At 37.1% G+C, this 23,983-nt stretch overlaps 1 protein-coding gene across 2 annotated transcripts in view; it reads right to left on the reverse strand.

Annotated features, from left to right (window-relative positions):
- MGAT4C (MGAT4 family member C) overlaps nucleotides 1-23,983 on the reverse strand; it is a 452,908-nt gene that overhangs the window by 327,172 nt on the left and 101,753 nt on the right. For both annotated transcript variants that reach the window (XM_087766034.1, XM_087766033.1), the window contains exon 2: nucleotides 18,758-18,858. The gene's annotated coding sequence lies outside the window, so the exon portion shown is untranslated. The remainder of the gene's footprint in view (nucleotides 1-18,757; nucleotides 18,859-23,983) is intronic.

A 23,983-nucleotide genomic window follows, 5' to 3' on the forward strand; every position in this document is an offset into this window, starting at 1 on the left:
GCTAAAGTATGTGAGAAATTTTGTCTGAATTAATATAAAAATGTTGTGCGATGCTCATGTGAAATGTGCATGTTCTGCTGTGAACTGTAACCCATGCTGTTCATTATATAGTTAGGAATAAAATAATATAAAATAGTAGTTATAAACCTCTTCATATAACCTCTTGATATAACATTAGAAACAAGCATTATTGGAATATTAAAAAAATATATCTTCTTTGAATACATATTTCTTTAAAATGTAGAAAGTTATATATGTGTATTGGAGAAAAAAGTGGCTTATAAGAAGGATTTATGAAGTGAATGATGCTTTTATTGGGACTGTTTAAAGCAAAGAGAATCCTGGAAACGTAACAGGTTTTTAATCACATTGTGCAAATTTCTGTTTTGGTGGTCAAATAGAATTTCAGGGAATAGTAGATTAACCCAAAATCTATAAGACAAAAAAGTTTTATGAGTACTTCTTTTATTTAAAATATCTAGCAAACAAAGGCAATTTATTGCTTGGGAAGGGAAATTTTAATATTTGTTTAGAAAAATGTAGGCGTCTTCTTTTCTCTTTTGCTCTCTTTCTGTCTTTTTCTCCTTTGAGGGAGAAGCGAAGCTTCAAGCAAATGACAGAATTTAAATCTATTTCACTGAGGGTTTTTTTGGCCTAGAAGTCATTTCTTGGTTTGATAAAGTATTTTTATGCAGTCTTATAAACAATTGAACTGGCAAAGTTCAATTCGATTGTCTTGTCTTTTAGATAATTGGATTAAGGAGTTGAGATATTGCAAACGTCTGATTTTTAGTAGGCTGTGATGTTGTGCTAAAGAACAAATATATTGATCTGTAAATCTTTATCTTCAATTAGATGACTTTTCTCTTACTGTCTTAATTATTTGTGACCGTTCTTCAAAGACTGTCTAGGTTTAATGAGCACAAAGTGAGCATTTTTTTCTTGTCTATTCCCTACTTTCAAGCTTGAAAAATTTGTACTTAAGTGCTATAAAGAATATTTCAGATATTTTCAAGTGTTATATAAATATCTGAGTTTTAAATGAACTATTCTGCAGTGCTTGGATAGCCTCTAGAAAGAAGTCTGATCTTCAAGGAAAGAAAAGGTGGACAAAGAAGCTTTCGAGAAAGATATAGAAGAAAATATTTTTATATGTATAAGATTTTACAGATCCTGAATTTGTGCAAATGATACATCCTTCTTCTGATTGGTGGAGTTTAATTTTATATTCTTTTACATCAAGTTGTAAAATCTGCTTTGATTACAGATGATTTGCTTTAAGTTAAAACAAAAATCATATAAGCAATGAAAATGTTCTCAATTTACAGCTATTTTCTTGGAGCCTCTGTACTAATATGTCTAGAGCTCACCAATAGTCTCAGTAACAAATTGCAGTAACATGTAGGCCTCCCCCTGTTTTTGATGACTGTTTTCTATCTTTTCATACAACACAATATAGTGTGATAATGTATTTGAAGACAGTTTAATGTTTTAAGGTAAGGTGGGCTTTAAACTAGGAAAGATGAGGAAGGGAGACAGTTACTAGCTGTGAGGGAGTGATGAACAGGATTAATGAGCAAAGGGTATGGAATGATGTGAATGAAAGGGAATGCAAAATCAACAAAATACAGCTTAAGAGGGGTCACCTGCAGCATTCGTTTATAAGCAAGAAGTGCCACACAAGTCACCGTTATGGAAAAAAAACCAACCAGAATGTCTCAAGGAAATCAACAGGTTAAGGTGCCTCTCTGAAGTGCATATCCACTAATCCACACAGCGTGGGAAAGAAATATGAGGACTTAGAGATCTGTGTGCCGTTGCAGTGCTGCAATCTTGTTGGGGTCATGGAGACATGGTGGGATGGCTCCCATGACTGGAGTGTTGCAATGAGCAGATACAGGCTCTTTGGGAAGAACAGTCTGGGAAGACCAGGAGAGGAAGTTGTCCTTTATGTGAGAGAACATCTGGAGCACATGGAGCTTGCCTGAGTATGTATGACAAGCCAAATGACAACTTATGGGTAAGGTTTAAAGATCAAACCAGCATGGGTGACATTGCCAAAAATGCCAGGAGACTCCTGAAAAAAATCAAACATAAAAAGGAAGTATACAGAAGGTGGAAGCAGGGAGAGGTAACCTAGGATGAATATAGATACTGTCCGAGCATGCAAAGGTGGTGTCAGGAAAGGCAAAGCCCACTTGGAATTGAATCTGCCCAGGGATGTCAAACACAACAAGAAGGGCTTCTGTAAGTATATAGGTAATAAAAGGAAAACTAGGGAAAATGTGGGACCACAGCTGAATGGGGCAGGGGACCTGGCGACACAGGACTTGGAAAAGACTAAAGTACTAAATGCCTTCTTCACCTCAGTCTTTATTAGCAAGACTGGTCTTCAGGAATCCTGTATTGGGTTTATGTGGCAAGGTTTTGGTAGTGAAGGGGCTGCATGGATGGCTTCTGTGGGAAGATGCCAGAAGCTTTCCCCATGTCCGACAAAGACAGTTCCAGCCGGCTCCAAGACGGACCAGCCACTGGCCAAAGCTGAGGCAATCAGCAACAGTGGTAGCGCCTCTGTGATAACATATTTAAGAAGGGGAAAAAACTGCTGCACAACAGCAGTCAGAGAGAGGAGTGAAAATATGTGAGATGAACAACTCTGCAGACACCAAAGTCAGTGAAGAAGGAAGGGGAGGAGGTGCTCCAGGCACCGGAGCAGAGATTCCCCCGCAGCCTGTGGAGGAGACCATGGTGAGGCAGGCTGTCCCCCTGCAGCCCATGGAGGTCCATGGTGGAACAGATATCCACCTGCAGCCCATGGAGGATCCCATGCTGGAGTAGGTGGATGTGCCCTGAAGGAGGCTGTGACACTATGGAGAGCCTGCACTGGAGTAGGCTCCTGGCAAGACCTGTGACCCTATGGGGGACCCAGGTTGGAGCAATCTGTTCCTGAAGGACTGCACTCCATGAAAAGGACCACACGCTGGAGCAGGAGAAGAGCATGAGGAGGAAGGAGCGGCAGAGACAATGCATGATGAACTGACTGCAACCCCATTCACTATCCCTCTGCGTTGTTCAAGGAGAATAGGTAGAGAAATCAGGAGTGAAACTGAGCCTGGGAAGAAGGGAGGGGTAGGGGGAAGATGTTGTTAGATTTGTTCTTATTTCTCATTATCCTACTCTGGTTATAACTGGCAATAAATTAAACTAATTTTACCAAGTCGAGTCTGTTTTGCCTGTGATGGTAATTGCTGAATCATCTCTCCCTGTCCTTATCTCGACCCATGAACCTTTCGTTATATTTTCTCTCCCCCGTCCAGCTGAGGCAGGGAGCGATAGACCAGCTTGGTGGGCAACTGGTGTCCAGCCAGGGTCAACCCACCACAAATCCTGAGCCCCAGAGGCCAGGGGGAAAGTCTGGAGCAAGGAAGATGTATCCATGATGGAAGACAATCAGGTCAGTGAATACTTAATCAAACTGGACATATATACATCCAAGGACCCTGACAGGATGCACCCATAAGGGCTGAGGGACCTGGCTGATGTCAGTGTGAGACCACTCTCAATAAGCTTTGAATAATCATGGCAATTGGGAGAGGTGCCTGAGGACTGGAGGAAAACAAATATCACTTATTTCTTGAAAAAGGGCAAGAAGGAGGGCCCAGGGAACTACAGGTCAGTCAGCCTCACATTGATCCTTGGGAAGGTGATGGAACAACTAAACCTGAAAACATTTCCAGGCACTTGAATGACAAGAAGGTGATAGGGAATAGTCAGAAGATTCACCAGGGAGAATTCATGCTTAACCAACTTGATAATCTTCTATGATGAAATGACTGCCCTGGTAGATGAGCAGAAAGCAGTGACTAATGTCTACCTGAACTTCAGTAAGGTCTTTGACACTGACTCCTATAAGATCCTCCTAGAGAAGCTGATGAAGTATGGGCAAGATGAACAGACAGTGAGGTGGATTGAAAATTGGCTGAAAGCTGGGCCAAGAGCATGCTGCTCAGTCACACAACGTCTAGTTGGAGGCCAGTAACTAGTCGTGTACGCCTGGAGTCAATACTAGGTGAAATCCAGTTCAATGTCTCCATTAATGATCTGGATGATGGGGCAGAAGGTAACCTCAGCAAGTTTGACGGTGACACAGAAATGGGAGGAGTGGCTGATATAGCAGAGGGTCATATGCTGCTGTCCAGAGAGACCTCGACAGGCTGGAGAAATTGACTGACAGGAAATTCATGAAAAGCAATTTCAAGAGGATGTAAAGTCCTGCATCTGGGAAGAAACAACCCCATACACCAGCATGTGCTGGGGACCAACTAGCTGGAAAGCAGGTTTGCAGAAGAGGACCTGAGGGTCCTAGTGGTCACCAAGTTGACCATGAGCCAGTAATGTGCCCTTGCCACAAAGAAGGCTAAGGGTATCCTAAGCTGCATTAGGCAAAGCATTGCCAGTAGGTCGAGGGAGGGGATCCTTCCCCTCCACTAAGGACTGGTGAGACCACAACTGGAGTACTTTATCCAGTACAACAGAGAGAGGGAGCTACTGGAGAGAGTCTAGCAAAGGGCTACAAAGGTGGACTGGAGCACCTCTACTATGAGGAAAGGTTTAGAGAGCTAGGACAGTTCAGCCTGGAGAAGGCAAGGCTCAGGGGGAATCTTACCAGTGTATACGAATATCTGGAGGGAGGGTGCAAAGAGGACAGAGCCAGGCTCTTTTCAGTGATGCCCAGTGATAGGACCAGAGGCAGTGAGCACAAACTGAAACACAGGAGATCCTGTCTGAACATCAGGAAACACTTTTTTAATGTGAGGGTGACTAAGCACTGGCCCAGGCAGCCCAGAGCAGTTGTGGAGTCTCCCTCCTTAGAGACATTAAAAAAACATCTTGACATGTTCCTGGGCACCCAGCTCCAGGTGGCCCTGCTTGAGCTGGGGGGTTGGACCAGATGACCTCCAGAGGTCCTTTCCAACCTCAACCATTCTGTGATTATGTGATTCAGTGTTTCTGTGAATAATATAATATAATGAGGTAATCTAAAGAAATATAAACTTTAATACATTGAAAACAGCTTAAATTTTACTGGATATCACAACACTATTATCATGCAAAACTGCAGGGTTTTGTTTGAGAAATTTCTTATTTTGTTTAATCAGGCATATTTCAAGAATAAAATGCAGAGAACTCTCACTGTGCTATTTCTAGTAAGTTACCCGCGCTTTTCTGACTTAAATGAAATGATGGGCAATATAAAGAATTTTGTTTATAGAGATCTCATTCTGTGATTTATTGTCAAGATTTTATTACGAGGCCTCTGAATCCAGCATGTTTTACAAAATCTAAACTGCATTTGTTTTAAATATGCAACATAAAATAGGAAGAAAAGCTATTAAAGGTTTTCTTATATTATTTGGCAGACCATGTGATATTAACTTATGTGGCAGAACAAATACATATTAAAGACATAAAACTGTATGAAACATTAAACCTACCTTTCATGACATTTAAAAAAAAATACGTTTCATGAAACTATTTCTTCCCTCTTTCATAGACAGTAATAACACTTGATTAAAAACTCTAATACAGTCACTTGATTACAGAAGTGTTAGGAACTTAGCTTTTCTTTCCTATTGAATAATTTTATTTGTAGATCTTATACAAACACACATTCATTTAATTCAAGCTGATCTTATTTGTGAAGGTGTAAGAATCTGAAATAAAGTTTCTCTGCCCAAGTTCCCCCTTTTCACTGTATAATCCTACCATTTTGCTTTTACTGGCTTCTAAGCTCATACAGCTTCAAAGTTTTGGGTTTTTTTAATGATCACTTCATTTAGATCATTATAATTATTGTGTTAAAAATATTAAATTGTGTTCTGTATTAAAACTGGCTGCATTTGAAACCTTAGTAAATAGTATTCTTTCATGTGGAGAAAAAGGAAGAAAGAAAGAGTGCTCTAAATTGTAAGCTAATGAAGCATAAAATTTTCATTAACTAAATCTGTTTGAGTGATAAAAGCCTAATCATCATCAGAAATCCCTATTTTTGTATTATTGTACAACTTCAGACAGACAAACTATTTACAGTGCATTCTAAAAGGTGACTTAAGAATGAGTTTTCATTTACGCAGGTTCCAAATATATGATAGTGCCTTTTGAAAACAAGATTGCTTCAGCAGACTTGATACCAGCATTATTCTTTCCCTAAATACACAAAACTACAGGTAAGGAGAAACAATAAATACTGTTTCATTTTAAAAGAATGGAGTAAAACCACATCCTTTGAAAGTTAGAATAAATTTTAGAGATAGATGCATTATAATTGAAATATGAGTAATTCTTTACCACTCTCCTTTAATATCTGAAAACATTAGTCTTTCTCCCTTCATCAAATATTTGCTTTCTTTTCTTAACAAAATCAGTACAGCCATAAAGAAAAAATCTCAAGGTTTTTTTGTTTGTTTTATGACCAAGAGCTCAGATTATTTCAGAAGAATCAACAACTAATGAGGCTTCATTAACTGGGTTAACCTCTCAATTTCGATGGGATAAGGTTGAATTAAGAGGCTGCAAAATAACACCTTTTAAAAAAAAAGCAAAACAAAATAAAACAAAAAGCTCGAGTTTTCCCTCCCAACACTTCTGCACCTCATCATTAGTTAGCAGTAGAGAACTAGTATATGTCCCGCTTACTTATATTCTAAATTGATTGAACACATTTTAAATTTACGCCAGACCTTAACCTCTTATTTTTAAGCCTTTAGGACCAGACTTATGAGTCAAGCAGGATGACCATGCTTGCTCCCCTGAGCAGCCACATGAAGGCTGTTTCACTGTAAGTTCCAGGGCTCTAACTCTGCAAGACAAATCTCCCTTACAGGAAACTCTTATTGGTGAGAAGGTGGTGGAAAAACAGCAGAATTAAGTTACACATGGTGATATTCCTGGTGTTTTTGTCACATAGAGCTTGCTGGCATAACACACATTGATTAGAACACTCTTGAAGTGGCTGCTGTGTCAAGCAGAGCTCTACAACAGTGTGTTGTGGGTCTAGCTCTATTCAATATTTTCATAAATTACCTGTATAATGTAATAAGAAATAAAAATATTCTATTTCCAGACAACTCAAAACATTGGAGGACAACAAGCATGCTCTAGGACAAAACCAGAAATTACAATTACCTCGACAAATTGTAGAACAGTTCCAGAACAATAGAGTGCTTTTTATTAGCGATACATGCATTTAAACACAAATTATGTAAGTGTATTTCTATACTTAGAGCAGAAACAATCAACAGCATAAATACAGGCTGGCAAATCACTTGTTTGTCTTCAGTGATTTCTGAAGACGATATTGAGCTGTATGAAGAGAGAAAAAACCCTAGGAAAATATGTAAAGCCAATATTTGATTCTGGTTATGACTGGAAAGAATCATTGTTAGGGTGTTAAGCCTAGTTTTTGGGAACTGCTGTCTAAAAGAGTATGAACTAAATGCAAAGAGGTTAGAGAAAAGGAATAGGAATTAATAAAGCTTTCACCTACAAATACTGAGATGAAAAGCTGGACTGGTTTACCCTCTCAGCGGAAAGCTGAGAGGAGATAAAATAGTTTTCAAACACATCATAGGCCAAGGAGAAAAGGAAAACTAGCCTTCTCTATAACTGAGATTAATAGAACAAGAACTAATGTGCTGGATTAAAAAGGTTCAGAAAATGAAAAAAGTACCAAGAGCAAGGATGTTTAAGCATTTTAACAGTCAGTTCCTTAGAACAGATTAGATAAAACTGGGATATTCCTGACAGATGTACAGCTAATATGGGTCTTAGATGGGAAACTTTTTATATCAGCTCCTAAAGCATATTTTAGACCTATTTTTCTCTTTCTGTGTGAAAATATGAAGTTGTTCTTATTTCATAAAGAAAGATTCCAAGTAGCTCAGCACTTTAAAACTGCTACAGAGTGGTGCAGAAACTGGCCCAGACAAAATCTTCTTGTAATCTTAAAATGTTAAAATATTTGTGAAATATATGTGCTCCTTCACAGTGCAACAGTTACTAGCTAGCTCTTCATAAGTACATTGGAATTAGGGAAGCAATCATTACAATACAATTAGCATCAGAGAATTGCCACCTTTGGCTTTAAGACAACGTGTCAGTCACAACTCATCAAGCCCAGCCAGTTGTTAGACTTTGGTCAATGTACATGTTTTGTGGGTTCTGGAGCTCAAGATCTTTTTGCACATTTTGTGCTGGGTTTTTTTGTTTTGGTTTGGTTTTGGGTGTTTTTTTTTGGTTCATTGGAGGGTTTTGTTCTTTTTTTTGTTGTTGCTGTTTTTCTTCTTAATTTACAAGTTTTTTCCATGCTCTGATCAAAATAAAATGCTTGCAAGTTTAAATGTCAGGTCACTTGGAAGCCCCATTTTCATGTCACGTTACTAAGCTTTATTGTTTTAAATATGACATTTCTAAAGTAAGAAGTTCAATGAGAAAGTTGTTCATAAAGAGTTCAAATTCAAAAGAAAATTTCTCCCATCAAGGAAAGTAGATTGAAAATCTTATGCATATATTAATATCAACATTCTGAAAAAACTAGTACTGTTTCTCTGCTATAGTTTTATCTACTGCTAAAATGCATTGCTAAAACATACTTTATTAAATAAAATTAATTACTTACGTAGGATTCAGTTTTATCAAGTATTGAAAATGTATGCAGATTTCTATTTCTTTGTATGCAGATCTATTTCTTTGCATAAAAACTTTTTGCCCTTTTCACTGCTAAGCATAAACACATTTCAGAAATTAGAATCACTTAGAAACTGAGGAAGACCTTTGGCAAATTAAAATGAGAAAGCATAACATAAACACAACACATTTTAAAGATCTGACAAATTACAGAATTAGATTTAATAATACTTTGCTAAATAAGTATTACTGTTGAACAAGTAATTTCTATTTAAACGAAAATGATAATGAGAACTCCCCTGGTGCCAGTCCTTCAAGACCTTTGAAATCGCTGTGGACAAGTGATGATGATGATGGTGGTGATCTTTGTTTTTAATGAATCAGAGAAACATAGAACTACAGACATGTTAACATCTGAATGTCTTATTTGCCTGCACAGTATATTTCACAACAAATATGGTCTCCAATTCACAGATTCCATTTTCACCAAGATATCTTGATAAAATAGATAGGAATGATCATTAAGCCAACTGAAGGACTGTGAAGTAAGAACTGACTATAATAAAAGTACTTAATGTTATTTTTAGACTTCGCAGACATTCAAGTCAACAAAACTGGTATAATTGTTGTGCGAGACAGGAATTTCTACTAATACATTTATCTAGCGATTTAGTGAACATATTATTTGCTATTCTGAACCAGTAGCATATTTCCATAGCACCTGAAGAAATACATTCATTACTAGAAAAATCAATACAAGTAAGTAAATTAATTTTTTTTTCTTTTGTAAAAACAATCCTGACTTGAACAATAGGCATGATATAAAACTGTAAAAGCGTAGATTGTTCTTGGAATTTTAGAATGGCCGGAGTTTCAGGAAAGCTAAAGGGCACTTAATTAAACCTTGAAGCAAACTATGTTTGTTTGACAAACAGTTGGAAAAAAAACCTTATTTGTGGTGTATTCCAGTGTTAAAAATATTTGTTATTAATGGTTGTTGCAAAAGGAGAAATCTTCACTTCTTTCCCATTCCATTTTCCCTCTCCATTCCCCACTCCTGCCATGTGGTGTTGCTTCCTCATTTCTGGCATTAGAGCGACCTCTCTGTGATGTGAGTACACAGGAATTTTTTCTTTTTTTTGCCTATGGTATGAGCTAAGCTTACTAGGCTGAATTAATTCATTAAGGCATCAGATGAGTACGTTATGGTGCAGTAGAGCTAGAAGTAATATACAGCTGAGAATACAAAAGGAAGTAAGGAAAAAAGATTGGTATCTCCAGTAAGCTTTTAGATTTGCTCAGCTATATCACCACTCTGCAATCAAGTCATTTTTGTTTATATATATATATATGTGTGTGTGTGCGCATGTATAAGTTGGTTTTATACTTCATATTAATGGAAACTGTATATTGAAATCAAGCAAAAAAGAAGCATTTTAGAACGATTAGTACGCTGCTGCTTTTAGAGGTATCTAATCTGCAACTGTTGGCACTGATAAAGAGAAGAGAAAAAAAAAGAGAACTTTAAAAAATATTTTAGCCTTTTTCAGGATCATTTGCTTTGCTAAAAGAGAAAAAAAATTACTATTGCATATTTTGAACCTTCTCTAATGCACAACCAGGAAAGCTCCCATCTCCTCAGTAGGCAAGAAGCACCTTATGATTTTCCACAAGTCACCTCTTTCATAGAATCATAGAATCGTCAAGGTTGGAAAAGACCCTTAAGATCATCAAGTCCAATTGTTAACCTAGCACTGCCAAGTCCACCACTATACCATGTCCCTAAACACCACTTCTGCCCATCTTTTAAATACCTCCAGGGATGGAGACTCAACCACTTCCCTGGGCAGCCTGTTCCAGTGCCTGACTACCCTTTTGGTAAAGAAATTTTTCCTAATATCCAACCTAAACTTCCCCTGGCGCAGCTTGAGGCCCTTTCCTCTCCTCTTATCACTTGTTACTAGGGAGAAGAGACAGACCCCCACCTCGCTACAACCTCCTTTCAGGTAGTTGTAGAGAGCAATAAGGTCCCTCAGCCTCCTCTTCTCCAAACTAAACAACCCCAGCTCCCTCAGCTGCTCCTCATAAGACTTGTTCTCTAGACCCTTCACCAGCTTCCTTGCCCTTCTTTGGACAACTCAATGTCCTTGTAGTGAGGGGCCCAAAACTGAACACAGTATTCAAGCTGCAGCCTCACCAGTGCCGAATACAGGGGCACTATCACCTCCCTGGTCCTGCTGGCCACACTATTCCTGATACAAGCCAGGATGCCACTGGCCCTCTTGGCCACCTGAGCACACTGCTGGCTCATGTTCAGGCGGCTGTCGACCGACACCCCTAGGTCCTTTTCTGCCAGGCAGCTCTCCAGCCACTCCTCCCCCAGCCTGCAGCATTGCATGGGGTTGTTGTGACCCAAGTGCAGGACCTGGCACTTAGCCTTGCTGAATCTCATACAGTTGGCCCCAGCCCAACGATCCAGCCTGTCCAGGTCCCTCTGCAGGGCCTTCCTATCCTCCAGCAGATCGACACTTCCACCCAACTTGGTGTCATCTGCAAACTTACTGAGGGTGCACTCAATCCCCTCATCCACATCATCCATAAAGATATTGAACAGGACCGGCCCCAACACTGAGCCCTGGGGAACACCACTTGTGACCAGTTGCCAACTGGATTTGACTCCATTCACCACCACTCTCTGGGCTCAGCCATCCAGCCAGTTTTTAACCCAGCGTAGAGTGTACCCGTCCAAGCCATGAGCAGCCAGCTTCTCCAGGAGAACGCTGTGGGAGACAGCGTCAAAGGCCTTAATAAAGTCCAGGTAGACAACATCCACAGCCTTCCCCTCATCCACTAAGCGGGTCAGCTTGTCATAGAAGGAGCTCAGGTTAGTGAAGCAGGACCTCCCTTTCATAAATCCATGCTGGCTGAGCCTGATCCCCCGGTTGTCCTGCACGTGCCACGTAATGGCACTCAAGATGATCTGCTCCGTGACCTTACCTGGCACCGAGGTCAGGCTGACAGGCCTGTAGTTCCCCGGATCCTCCTTCTGACCCTTCTTGTAGATGGGTGTCACATTTGCTAACTTGCAGTCATCTGGGACCTCCCCAGTTGACCAGGACTGCTGATAAATGATGGAAAGTGGCTTGGCAAGCTCCTCTGCCAGCTCCCTTAGTATCCTCGGGTGGATCCCATCTGGCCTCATAGACTTGTGGACATTCAGGTGGAGGAGCAAATCGGTGACTGCCACCTCTTCAAAAACTGGGGCTTCATTCTGCATCCTATCTCCATCTCCCAGCTCAGGGGCCTGAAAACCCTGAGGATGACCAGTCTGACTATTAAAGACGGAGGCAAAGAAGCATTAAGTACCTCAGCCTTTTCCTCATCCTTTGTGGCAATGTTTCCCTCCGCATCCAACAAAGGAGGGAGATTCTCTTTTTATTGCTGACATATTTGTAAAAACATTTTTTGTTATCTTTGATTGTGGTGGCCAGTTTAAGTTCCAGCTAGGCCTTTGCCTTTCTAACCTTTTCCCTGCATAACCTCACAACATCCTTGTAGTCCTCCTGAGTCACCTGCCCCTTCTTCCAAAGGTGGTAGGCTCTCCTTTTTTACCTGAGTTCCAGCTGAAGCTCCCTGTTCAGCCAGGCCAGCCTTCTCCCCCGCCTGTTCGTCTTATGGCACATGCGGACAGCCTGCTCCTGCGCTTTTAAGACTTCCTTCTTGAATAACATCCAGCCTTCCTGGACTCCTTTGCCCTTCAGGACTGCCTCCCAAGGGACTCTGTTGCCCAGACTCCTAAACAATCCAAAGTCTGCCCTTCTAAAGTTCAGGGTAGTGGTTTTGCTGACCCCTTTCCTTACTTCTCTAAGAATTGAAAACTCTATCATTTCATGGTCACTGAGTCCAAGACAGCCTCTGACCACCACATCACCCACCAGTCCTTCTCTGTTCTTAAACAGCAGGTCCAGCAGGGCACCTCCCCTGGTTCTTCTTTCCTACGAAGAGCTATTCTATTTTTCTTTCCTAAGAAGAGCTTTAACATCTTCATTTCTTTCCTCTTAGTACAACTCTACACAATGAACTAGGAAATAGACAGTTGCACAAAATTCCAGTTTGCTTTACAGTTCCTGAGAGTACACAGGCAACCGCAACAGTCATAGAATATTAAAAATAATAAGTGACAAAGATATTAAAAGAGCAGGAAAGCAAAATTTGTGGCAGTTGTCAAGATGCAAACTGAAGAGAGATTACTTCTTGTTCAGACTAGAAAGCTGAACTAATTGCTATTAGACAATTATGCTAGCAGTTATTTTACTATATTCAGAATTTGGTTAACTTAACCTTCTTTAGTCTATAGTCTTTCAGAAATTTTTCAGTTACAATTTACCTATTACATTTCACCCTTTCTTTGTATTTTCTATCACATAGTGTCAGCCATTAACTTAACTGTACAACCACTGCCGATTTTCATTCGTGCGTAACAGTTAAAGCTATGAAGATCTGGTTATTTCCTCATAGTCCCAAAAATTAATAGCCCTACCCTTTTCCCTACCTTTTTAAAGGAGAAAAAAAAATAAAAATTCATAATGCACTTTCTAGATCTTTGCTTTTCTTCTACTTAGATGTTTTCCCTTGACGTTTTCTCCTCTTGGAGAGGTATTAGTTTTTTACTTATTATCTGTAATAAAAGTATCTATAAAAAGTACACATACTCACTAGACAATACCCTCTGAGAATTCAAGTTTCTATGATCACTTAGTCTTTCATTTCTTTCACCGTTAGGAATGTTTCTGCTACTGTCTGTATCTACTTTCAGTTCTTCCGTGTTAATTATCTCTTCAGTCCAGCAGCCTAAGATACGACATTCTAGTGTTCAAGGGTGTAGTGCTCTAGCATGAAGAGTTCTTGCTCAGGACATAAGCATGACCATGTAAATCCAGGGATCATAGAGGAAAAAAAAATCTTGCAGATTTGGACTCATCCAGATGTTCTTTAAAAAAGAACACTTTTGGGAAAACAGTTTACAATACAATGACATTCAGGCTATCAAAAAATCAACTGGAAAGAGAGTGAATGGAATATTCAATGACTTTTTTCAATAACAAAAGTTATAAAGCAAGCTCCTGTTGACAGGCAACCATTTCACAAAGTAATACTGTTCTTTGCAAGCTGAGTGTTATATATATTTCTTTCTGCTTATTGAGTATAGTTTCCTGTCACTAAATAACTGAGCTTAATTCCTCAATGTCAAACCACTGCTGATCCCTGCATTCCATGCCATCTTTCAAAGAGACTGTTTTGCAGAAACTGTGTACAATAATTTACTAAAAGGGCAGTGTTCTTATTCTTCCTACCAAATAAAAAATATATATTTTTTTTAAAAAAGTAACTATTGCTCTGTTTATTCAACATCTGTTATATAGGAATTGACCTTTTTTAATAACATTTCCCTTTCTCACACACTTTTAGTAATATAACTCTTCACCTTCTTGTCTCTTTTAGCTAGTGACCATTACTCCAAGAAATTTGTGTTCCCCTACAAATTTATAAGTATAGGTATGCTAAAGTTCACATTTATTGATTGTTCTAATGTGATGAAGTCTCTACAAGCTACCTTTAGGTCATTAAAACAAAACAACAATGTTCAGAGAAAAGAGAGTTTGGGATTCTTTCTCTTCCCTAAACAGGTCTTGTAATGTAATTCCATAATACAAGATCCTAGCCAGCAGTCAATAAAATCTAGAGATTATCTGCAAAGCACAGAGAAATAAAAGCCTTTAAGCCACTTACACTGACTTCTGGCTTGTTATATCTCTCCTTATGTGTTAAGTAAACCACCTAAGAACTAAAAATTACTGAATTAGCATTATCAGTATTTTAAGATTTGAAATACAAGATTAGATCCTAACCTCAGAGTCATTCAGATTTTCCATTTGTTCTCATGCAGATTTTCACTAACTGTTCTATAATTTCTCATAACTAGCAATAATTTTTTTATAAAGTTGCAGGATTTTTTTATAAAGTTGCAGGATTTTTTGAAATAGCAGAAATGACAGAAGTGTTCAAAAGCAGTTTTCATTCACATAGGGACTTTCAGGTTGGGGGATTGCATCTGAACCCAAACTGCATTCAGTAATTATAGCAAATTCCCTCTAAGCTTTACACCTGAAGCAGATGGAAGAAGATTGCATCAGGAGATCAACCCTTTCAAATTACAATAGTTTATGATGCTCATCTGCATTTTAATCAGATATAAAGGATTTATTCCTGAAATACATCAGGAAACACTATTTTCACCTCCTGAAATGCATCAGAGAGTTTATAGCCAATCAAGTAAAATATGTTGCACATTTTCACTTCGTATATCTTTCTCTCTGGTGTATGCAATATTACATGGATATAGGTGTTGGTGATTTTATTAGCAACTATATATAAGCCCATCAAAATAGAAACAAGAAAGGAATTTGATATGCCAAATCCACTTTGTTAAGGATTTAACTCCTGAGCTCAACAAAAAAAGATGAATTTGTGATTACATTAGATACATCAGATAATGTTAGTTTATCCAAAATGCAGTGCAATGCAATACCAGCAGATAGATAAAGCAGATCATGTATAGTCAGAGACTAGGAAAACTGCATGATTTGAAGGTACAGAGAGTAAAGACTTGTCATATTTCTTCTTGTGACCAGAGAGAGCATGAATTGGAATTAGTTTTGTTACGCACAAAGACTGAATAGCAAAATTCACCACCTGAAAAAGTAAGACTCATATTCCTGACAAATAAGTACAAGACCGATATTGCCAAAATATCCCTATACTGACAATTATTTCAGTAAAATTGTTTTCTCTGTTGAATTATAATCACCATTTTTTTAATTCATAAACTAATAGTAAGTCAAGTGTAAGTAAAATTCAATGGCCTAGAAACAACTGTATGTCAGCAGATAGCTAACAGTGGCTTATTTAATTCAACTATTGGAGAAAATAAATTTAAATAAAAAATATTAAGAATCTATTAAGAATCTATTTGCAAATCATGTTATCTGAAGAATGAACTGCTACTAAAGGGCAGCAAAGGTTTTGGAAAAGGAACAGAAACATGTCTCTATCACCTCATTAAAAAATTACCTATATTGGTTGCCACGAATACTAGAGGTGGAATAACTGATGATAATACTACCTGTTAACACTAAATGAACGCTTGGTTCCTAAGTAATTCTTACCATTTCCTCATCCAATAAATTATTTTTCAAGTTTTGTCTTGTTCTATTTATCTGGAGCATAAATGTACATAATGACGTAAGAGTCTTATTAGCTTCTAGACTCAGTTTTGACAGGAGCTATTAATATGTGCTTCAAAAAGATATAAAAGTATAGTGCAATAGTTAATTGACAGTAATCTGGGTAAAACACCAACATCATCATAATACTAGGTCTGTGGTTCCAATTTCCTAATAGTTTTGGTACAGTAGGGATAATATTTTTTTTTCCTCCAGAGACTTTTTTCCACTGTCAATTTCTTGACACTAATATTAATGCACAATTAGTGCTTTTATTATTCTAGGTTATAGTCTCTCATTATGATGATTTTTACTGTGCTTATGAGATTCAGACAGAAGCCTGTTCGGTCACATTCCCTGAAGTTCCAAGATAAGTATGAACTCTGCTTCCAAAAAGTATATTATAGTTTCACAAAAAAACATGTTATTTTTTAATAGTGATACCTATAATGGATTGAGTGAACATAGGCCTCATGTAATAATTAATTTTGTTCCACCAAATTATCTATTTCCTGTTTTCCTTTAGATAGAATTAGACATCAAAATACTGGTAGAAACTGTTAAAATTCCCGTTAAAATAATAATTATTAGAAGATCCACTTAGCAAATTATTCTCACTGTGATTGCTCAGAATGGATGCATCATATTTCTAGAGTTATTTATTCTATAGATTTGCATGTTTTCATAATATGGACAAGGTTTCTTATCTTAACATAATATGTAAGTATAATGACAGATCAGTAGAATGTTAGAAGAGGCAACACATGAATGACACAGTTTTAAGTCATGACAAGAGAGATATTACTTTCTTAGGAAAAACAAAGTTATCAACAATTGATTTTACTAGTGTTATGAATTGAAACTGGATTTTTCTACGTCAATGAGGAAAAGATCAAACAGAAGAGATTTAAGCAGATATGAAATGAGGATACTGCTAGAAGAGAAGTTAACAGGAAAGTAAAAAGATGAAAACAGATCTCTGATATCACTGTGTGCTAGTGGAAAAAGACATTCAAGCGAGATTTCATTATTAATGGCATAGCAAAGTCAATCATAAGAATAATAGCAGATGGAGGAGTGTGCATAATGTTGATATAGCATTTCAGGAAAATATGTTTGCTTCAAAACAATGTGATTTTGTAAATAGCAGCTTACATAGTTTAGAACAGTATTTTTAAAACATTCCCTGTTTTATGAGTTGTTCAACATCTTTTGCATAATTAAGGGAGCAGTTTCTATCAGGAGGATTTGGGAATTCTGTATAAAGATAAGGAATGTTTTCCAACTGGTTTCAAACGCACAGACACAAATTAGAACCATAGAACAAATGGTTTGGGTTGGAAGGGACCTTCAGAGATCATCTAGTCCAACACACCTGCCATGGGCAGGGACATCTTCCACTAGATCAGGTTTCTGAAAGCCTTGTCCAACCTGACCTGGAACACTTCCAAGGATGGGGCATCCACAACTTTTCTGGGAAACCTGTTACAGTGTCTCACCACCCTCATAGTAAAAATTTTCTTCCTTATGTCCAATCTAGACCAATTCTCTTTCAGTTTAAAACTGTTGCCCCTTGTCCTAGCACTACAGGCCTTGATAAAAAGTCTTTCTTCACCTTTCTTATAACACCCCTTTATATTTTGAAAGGTCACAATATAAGGTCCCCCTTAAGACTTTTCTTCTCCAGGCTGAACAACTCCAACTCTCTCAGCCTTTCTTCATAGGAGAGGTGTTCCAGTCCTGTGATCATTTTCATGGCTCTCTTCTGGACCCTATCTAAAAGGTCCATGTCTTTCTTGTACTGGGGACCCCAGTAACAGAGAAAAGTCTTCTTTTAATAAACAATATTCCTTGGAATATGTTGTATATAACTAACCCTGAAAGCTCTTTTTGCTCTCATCAGAAACAAAAATGGTGATTTTTAAATTATTCATGAACTTACTTTCTCCTTGAGGCAATATCTGACCCACAAATATATAAAGGATGAAAAATGGCTTTCTGAGAGATAAAAGAAATGCTGATTTAGACAGCATTCATTTAATTCTTCTTGATTTATATTAATGTTTTAAGTAAGCATTTACATATTATGTTTACTGTAAAGGACTGATTACATAGATTTTCTTTCCCTAATCTTTCTAGCAAAATCAGTGTACTTCATGATACTGGTTTTACTGAATCTTATTTCACAAAAGACATCCAGCATCATGTAAATGACCAAGTCCTGACATGACAGCTCTGTCAGCCTTGTGCTTATTTAACACTTTCCATTTCACTTGATTATTTCAACTAAGGTTGGTCAGTCTTTGTTTTCTGCTTTAGGGAAAAAAAAAAAAAAAAAAACAAAAAACCAAAAAACACCAAAGAAAGAAACAAAAAAAATCAAAGGAGAACTACACTCACCTTATTTGTAAATCCACAGGTGAAGCAGGTTTCTTAGTTATACAGAGCACCCCACTTTTCTTTTGCCCTTCTGTCACATCTAGTAGGTTTGAAAACTTGAATTCTTGCTTTAATGATCCCAGGTGATAGAGAAAAATTTTTTTGCAATTCCACTCCTCTATTTTCTTTCTGTAGGTGTTGGTTTTTTTTTTTTTTTTTTTTAACTTACAACTTAGAAACTACCACAGGCAAATTAAACAAAGCAATAAATTTTGAAACAGATTACAAAGAGCGCCTCCCCTTGCAGATGTCAGATGTTTTAATATGTAATATTAATAACAATGCCTACTAAATACAGAGGTTTCTGTTTTCTTAAAGTGATTTGCTTTAATGTTTAAAATTTCACTTACCTTTTATCCTTGTGAAATCTAGCAGCTATTTGAAGGACTTGACAGTAAGTGTCAAGGTCACACAATGAAATCCAAGCTACAGCTGCTTCACTAAAAAGATTCTGCAGAGAAAAAAGAAACCTATGTAAATCTTTCAGAATACTTTTTTTTCTCTCTCCTTTTACCCAGTGGTTCACTTCACAAAATCATTTTATTGTGTACAAAATAACTTGGTCAGGTTAACTTTATCTTTCCTGGTGCTAATGCAGGTTGATCCACACATTGTGAATGAGTAATTCATGAGGATAAAAACTTTTCAGAGAGTAAAAGGATATTATGGGGACAGAACCACAGAATTTGCATTCCTTACATATGGTGACTGTTCTGGTAGAATTCGTACACATACCTCTCATTGTTTCAGTGGAGTGACATTTCCATATGCATATAAAGATTAAAGCTGTAAAAGTGCAAGACAAAATTTGAATGATCCTTTTTTCAAACTAGATTAGAGCAGAACCATGGCTGTATTTTTTTTTTCTCATTTATGTGATGAAGTGTTTTAGTGATCTAGCTGACAAACACTTGCATGCAGTCCATTTAGAATGATAAGAGAATGATAGAATTATTGTTCTGAATTATGAATGGTTTGGATTGGAAGGGACCTTTAAAGATCATCTAGTTGTTTCTTGGTAAATTGCTCTTTTTAGTTTGTTTCTAAAAATAGAAATGACATTTGAAGTGTTGTTTGGGAAGAAAAATACTTCTGCCCTATAGCAGAGAAGGACTCAGATATTTAAGAATCAAGAAAAGTTATGAATTAAGCTGCTTTTAATTGCTTCTCATCTATTAGTAGTTGCCTTTCCACTAAACCATGGTGCCTGAAGTTAAGTATGTCCTGTGAGCGTACCATACATACTGTCATACAGAACCCATGAAGAACCACTTTCTTCCCTTTAAAAGATATTTTCTAAACTGCAAAATTTGAAAACTATCTGGATTGAAAAATGGGGGCATAATGCATAAAGATTCAACTTTCCATGAGATGACAGGCCATTCAGGCAGAAATGTATTTATTTTCTATCAGCTCAAATGAAGCAAAAATGTTTACCTGAAATATTACAGCTCAGACTGCTACTCCCAGAGATAAGATACATCTAATTTTCATTTTCCTTTTGGGAACTCTTTATGCTGGCAAACTTAAATTTTTAATAGATAGAAAAATATACTTGCAGATGTATATTAAACTATTTTTTCAAATAGAATTTTTAGAGGAAATGTCCTTTTACATTGGACTTAGAAATATTTTTTATGAGCCAAAAATTTACCAGCCAAACAATAAAACAAAATCCAATGAGGGGAACAATATAACAAAATTTCCTGAATTTTCTGGTACTACAGTCTATCTAACCTATTCTCTGCAAGAGAGTGCTCTAGACTGGCATTTAAGGTCTAGATTAAGATTTTTGTTGTGCGTAACAAGACACTTATGGAAAAAATGACTCAAAGCTTGTAAAAGACAATTAAGAGAAAATGTATAAATCTAGAGTTCTTCGGGTACTTTAAATTTGGATTTCTCACAGGTTCTCACAGGCGACAAGAAGAATAATTTTGGGGGAGAACTTGAACTCCTCCAAGTTTTTATCCCCTGTTGAGTCTAACAATTTATACACTGCACACAATAGACAGAAGCATTCACAGAAATCTCATTCTACATTTAATAAAGCAACCTAAATGATACGTTAAATTTCAGTAGTTCTGTTGTCTCTTGCTCAGTCTGTACATTTGATATTCTGTCTCATAGAAGAAATACAGTGAACACTCTGAATACCATGATAAATTAGCAAGAACCTTTATTGTCTAGGTTTGCCTGTGCTTATCCCTTTCTTATACTCTTCTTCAGATTGAGAGGAATATAAAATTACTTATCTAATTTAGGAATAAATTCCCACAAAAAATGCACAATAACTGATTCTGAAGATGTATATGAAAGGCAAACATTTATTACTGCAACAGTAACAGAATCTGTGCATAATTCAGATGTTTCTTTCCTGTTTAAACATGCATAAAATCTCTAAGACACTGTCTCTGCTGTAGAGCTTGGTGAACCTGGGTAAGTGCCTCTAAGAGACAAAGAACTTCAGACTTTTATTTCTTCTGTGACAAGAGTTAACATTTTTTAAAATAGCACTTTACTGTTAACATCTCACAGAGCAGGTCAGATTTGTCCAGCAGTCACTCACCAGCTGGGTGCTGAACATCACTTTTCACGTAGAAAATCGTCTTGGAACTAATACACATAGGCTTATGTGACAGTATCAGACAATATAGGTCTCTAAATGTTTCTTGCCAAAGTATACAGCACAGATGAAGATCACCAGGCAATATGATAAACACAGTGTTGTATTAGCAAACCAATTGTGGGGTTTTTGTAGCTAAAGTACAGGAAAAATGGAACTGCTCAAAGTGAAAACAAAGTCAAAACAAAAACGGTATGGCAGTATCTCAAAAAAGAGCCTATACATGTACCAGTACTAATACAAGTTTATTAATAAAAGAAAGATTTCCCCTCTTAAACAATAGGTTCTCTTTAAGTTCAAGATTTATGACTAAAATAAAACTATGATTCTTCTCTGGCTGAAGTTGCATTAAAATCAGAACTTGCCATGTTCGTAAAAATATCTCTGTATAAAAAAATAAATTACAGGCCAACTTAGGTAAACTCTCTATGTGTCACTTTATTTTCTGAAACTTTGAGGAAAATAAACAACTCCATATACTTTGACTTAGAGTATGAATCTCCCACTGAAAGAATTTAAACTTTTTTTTTTTTGAGACACTTAGGAAAAATCTGCATTAGAAATTCACATTATACACAATATTTATTATATATACAAAAAAGAAGCACACAGTAATATCTTGAAGCAATTCAAAAATTATAACTGATAGACAAACTAAACCACACTGAAAGTCACCTTACCACTTTCTTTGTAGTTGGATATTGTAAGGAAAAGATTAATACATATAAAGTCAGAGATTATGTTGAAGAAAAGTCTTTGAAAACCTTAGAACAACTCTATCTACTGCCTGTAATTATTTTCAGGAGTGTCAGGAAACAAAATATAAGTTGGAATGAAAAAAATTCCTGAAGTATGCATGAAGTACAGCCTGTGATCAACAGACATGAAAAAGTTTTCTTTCTACAAAAGAATTGGTAGGACAAAGTAGAGTTTATGGAAATAGGTTTATTCTGATTAGAGAGACACATGTAAGTTCAGGGAAATACATGATACAGCACCTACTAATCTGTGTACTCTTTCAAGAGACGTACAATACCAGCAACTTAACCAGCACTGCAGACAAGATAATGCTAATATTGATATTCTTTGTTTAGTAACGTCTGTCTTGCAATCATATGTTAAAAAAAAATTCTAGTTATCCAATACTGAATGATCATCTAAGAATAGGATATTTGATACTCAAATGCTATTTGGAACTGAACAAGAAAGTCAAAGAAGAAAACAGGGATTGTTCATAGTAATGTGTGCACATTACAAGAGATTTTTTTGTTGCTGTCACTGAACCGCTGTTCATCTGGAGACCACTATATATGATTGCCAGCCACCTGGTTCAGAAATATACAGGCATATGGCACAATTATTAATACTGACCCAAATATACTGCAGTAAACATATTCCAAGTTTAAAAAAAACATTTAATAAATATTCATTTAACAAATGTAAACAAATGTGTTCTATTATAAATTCTATAAACACACATGCTTTCAGTGCCAAAGCAAAACCTTCTGAATGCCAGGAGTTCACTATAGTTTTGGGAGTTAAGCATACTATGTCTATGACTTTCAATGATATCTGATAAAATTAAATGGAAAGGAGAGCAGTAAAATAAAAACATAACATCAAGCCAATCAGCATTCAAATACAAAATGTGGCTAAACTCTGAATTAGCATAGCCATTTTGCAAATACAGATATAACTCTTAACATGGTCTTAAACAACAAGCCAAAATTAATGAATGTATTACAAACAAAATAGTAGAGATTGTGATCAGAAAAGAAGAAGGCCAGATCTAAATGACAGTTAAAAAAAAAAAAAGGAAAAAAAAGGTATTACATATTTTTAAAGGAATTAACTGAAAAAGATTTGAATAAAAAAATCCCAACATACCCTTACACTATCAAACACTTATGTCCTATTACAGCACCCTCTTTCTACACTCGTAACGTGTAGTGCCCTTATTACACAAACTGGATCTTGCAGCTGTGTATCAAGTATGTTAACACTCAGCTGTCTCTTATACTTATTCCATGCACAAATCTTATTCCACATTTTTCATTCAGTGCATGAGCCAGTCTTTCACGATGAGAGTTCCCCCTGTCCTGGTTTCAGCTGGGATAGAGTTAGTTTTCTTCTTAGTAGCTGGTAGAGTGCTGTGTTTTGGATTTAGGATGAGAATAATGTTGATAACGCACTGATGTTTTGGTTTTTGCTGAGCAGAGTTTACACTAGTCAAGGACTTTTCAGGTTCCCATGCTCTGCCTGGTGCACAAGAAGCTGGGAGGGAGCATAGCTAGGACAGCTGACCCAGACTGGCCAAAGGGCTATTCCATACCATATGACATGTATATAAGCTGGGGGAAGAGGAAGGAAGGGGGGGACATTGCACGTGATGGCGTTTGTCTTCCCAAGTAACTGTTACGCATGATGGAGCCCTGCTTTCCTGAGGATGGCTGAACACCTGCCTGCCGACGGGAAGCAGTGAATGAATTCCTTGCTTTGCTTTGCTTGTGCACGTGGCTTTTGCTTTACCCATTAAACTGTCTTTATCTCAACCCGTGAGTTTTCTCACTTTTACTCTTCCGATTCTCTCCCCCATCCCACCGGGGGGAAGTGAGCGAGCGGCTGTGTGGTGCTTAGTTGCTGGCTGGGGTTAAACCACGACACCCCCAAACAAACTATTCTATTGGAAATGCTTGTAACGTCTGAAGTCAGACTTAATCTTTTAAGACTACACATGAACGTTATGAGATACGTCTCCAACTAAGGTAATCAAAATCACCCAGGATGAACTCCCACAGTAGTAGAGTGCCTGTAGCATCCCGAGAAAGGACAATATTTATGATGTTTCCAGTAAAACTAATTGTACTTTAAATGAAATTTCTTGTGTAAATTACAAGTCTTCAAAGAATTCATTATAAAATACTACAAAAATTTCAGGTGTTGTTTTCTT

The sequence above is a fragment of the Nipponia nippon genome, unplaced genomic scaffold, assembly GCF_047370975.1.
Source record: "Nipponia nippon isolate SJK-2023a ecotype South Korea unplaced genomic scaffold, ASM4737097v1 scaffold_3, whole genome shotgun sequence".
Classification (NCBI taxonomy): domain Eukaryota; kingdom Metazoa; phylum Chordata; class Aves; order Pelecaniformes; family Threskiornithidae; genus Nipponia; species Nipponia nippon.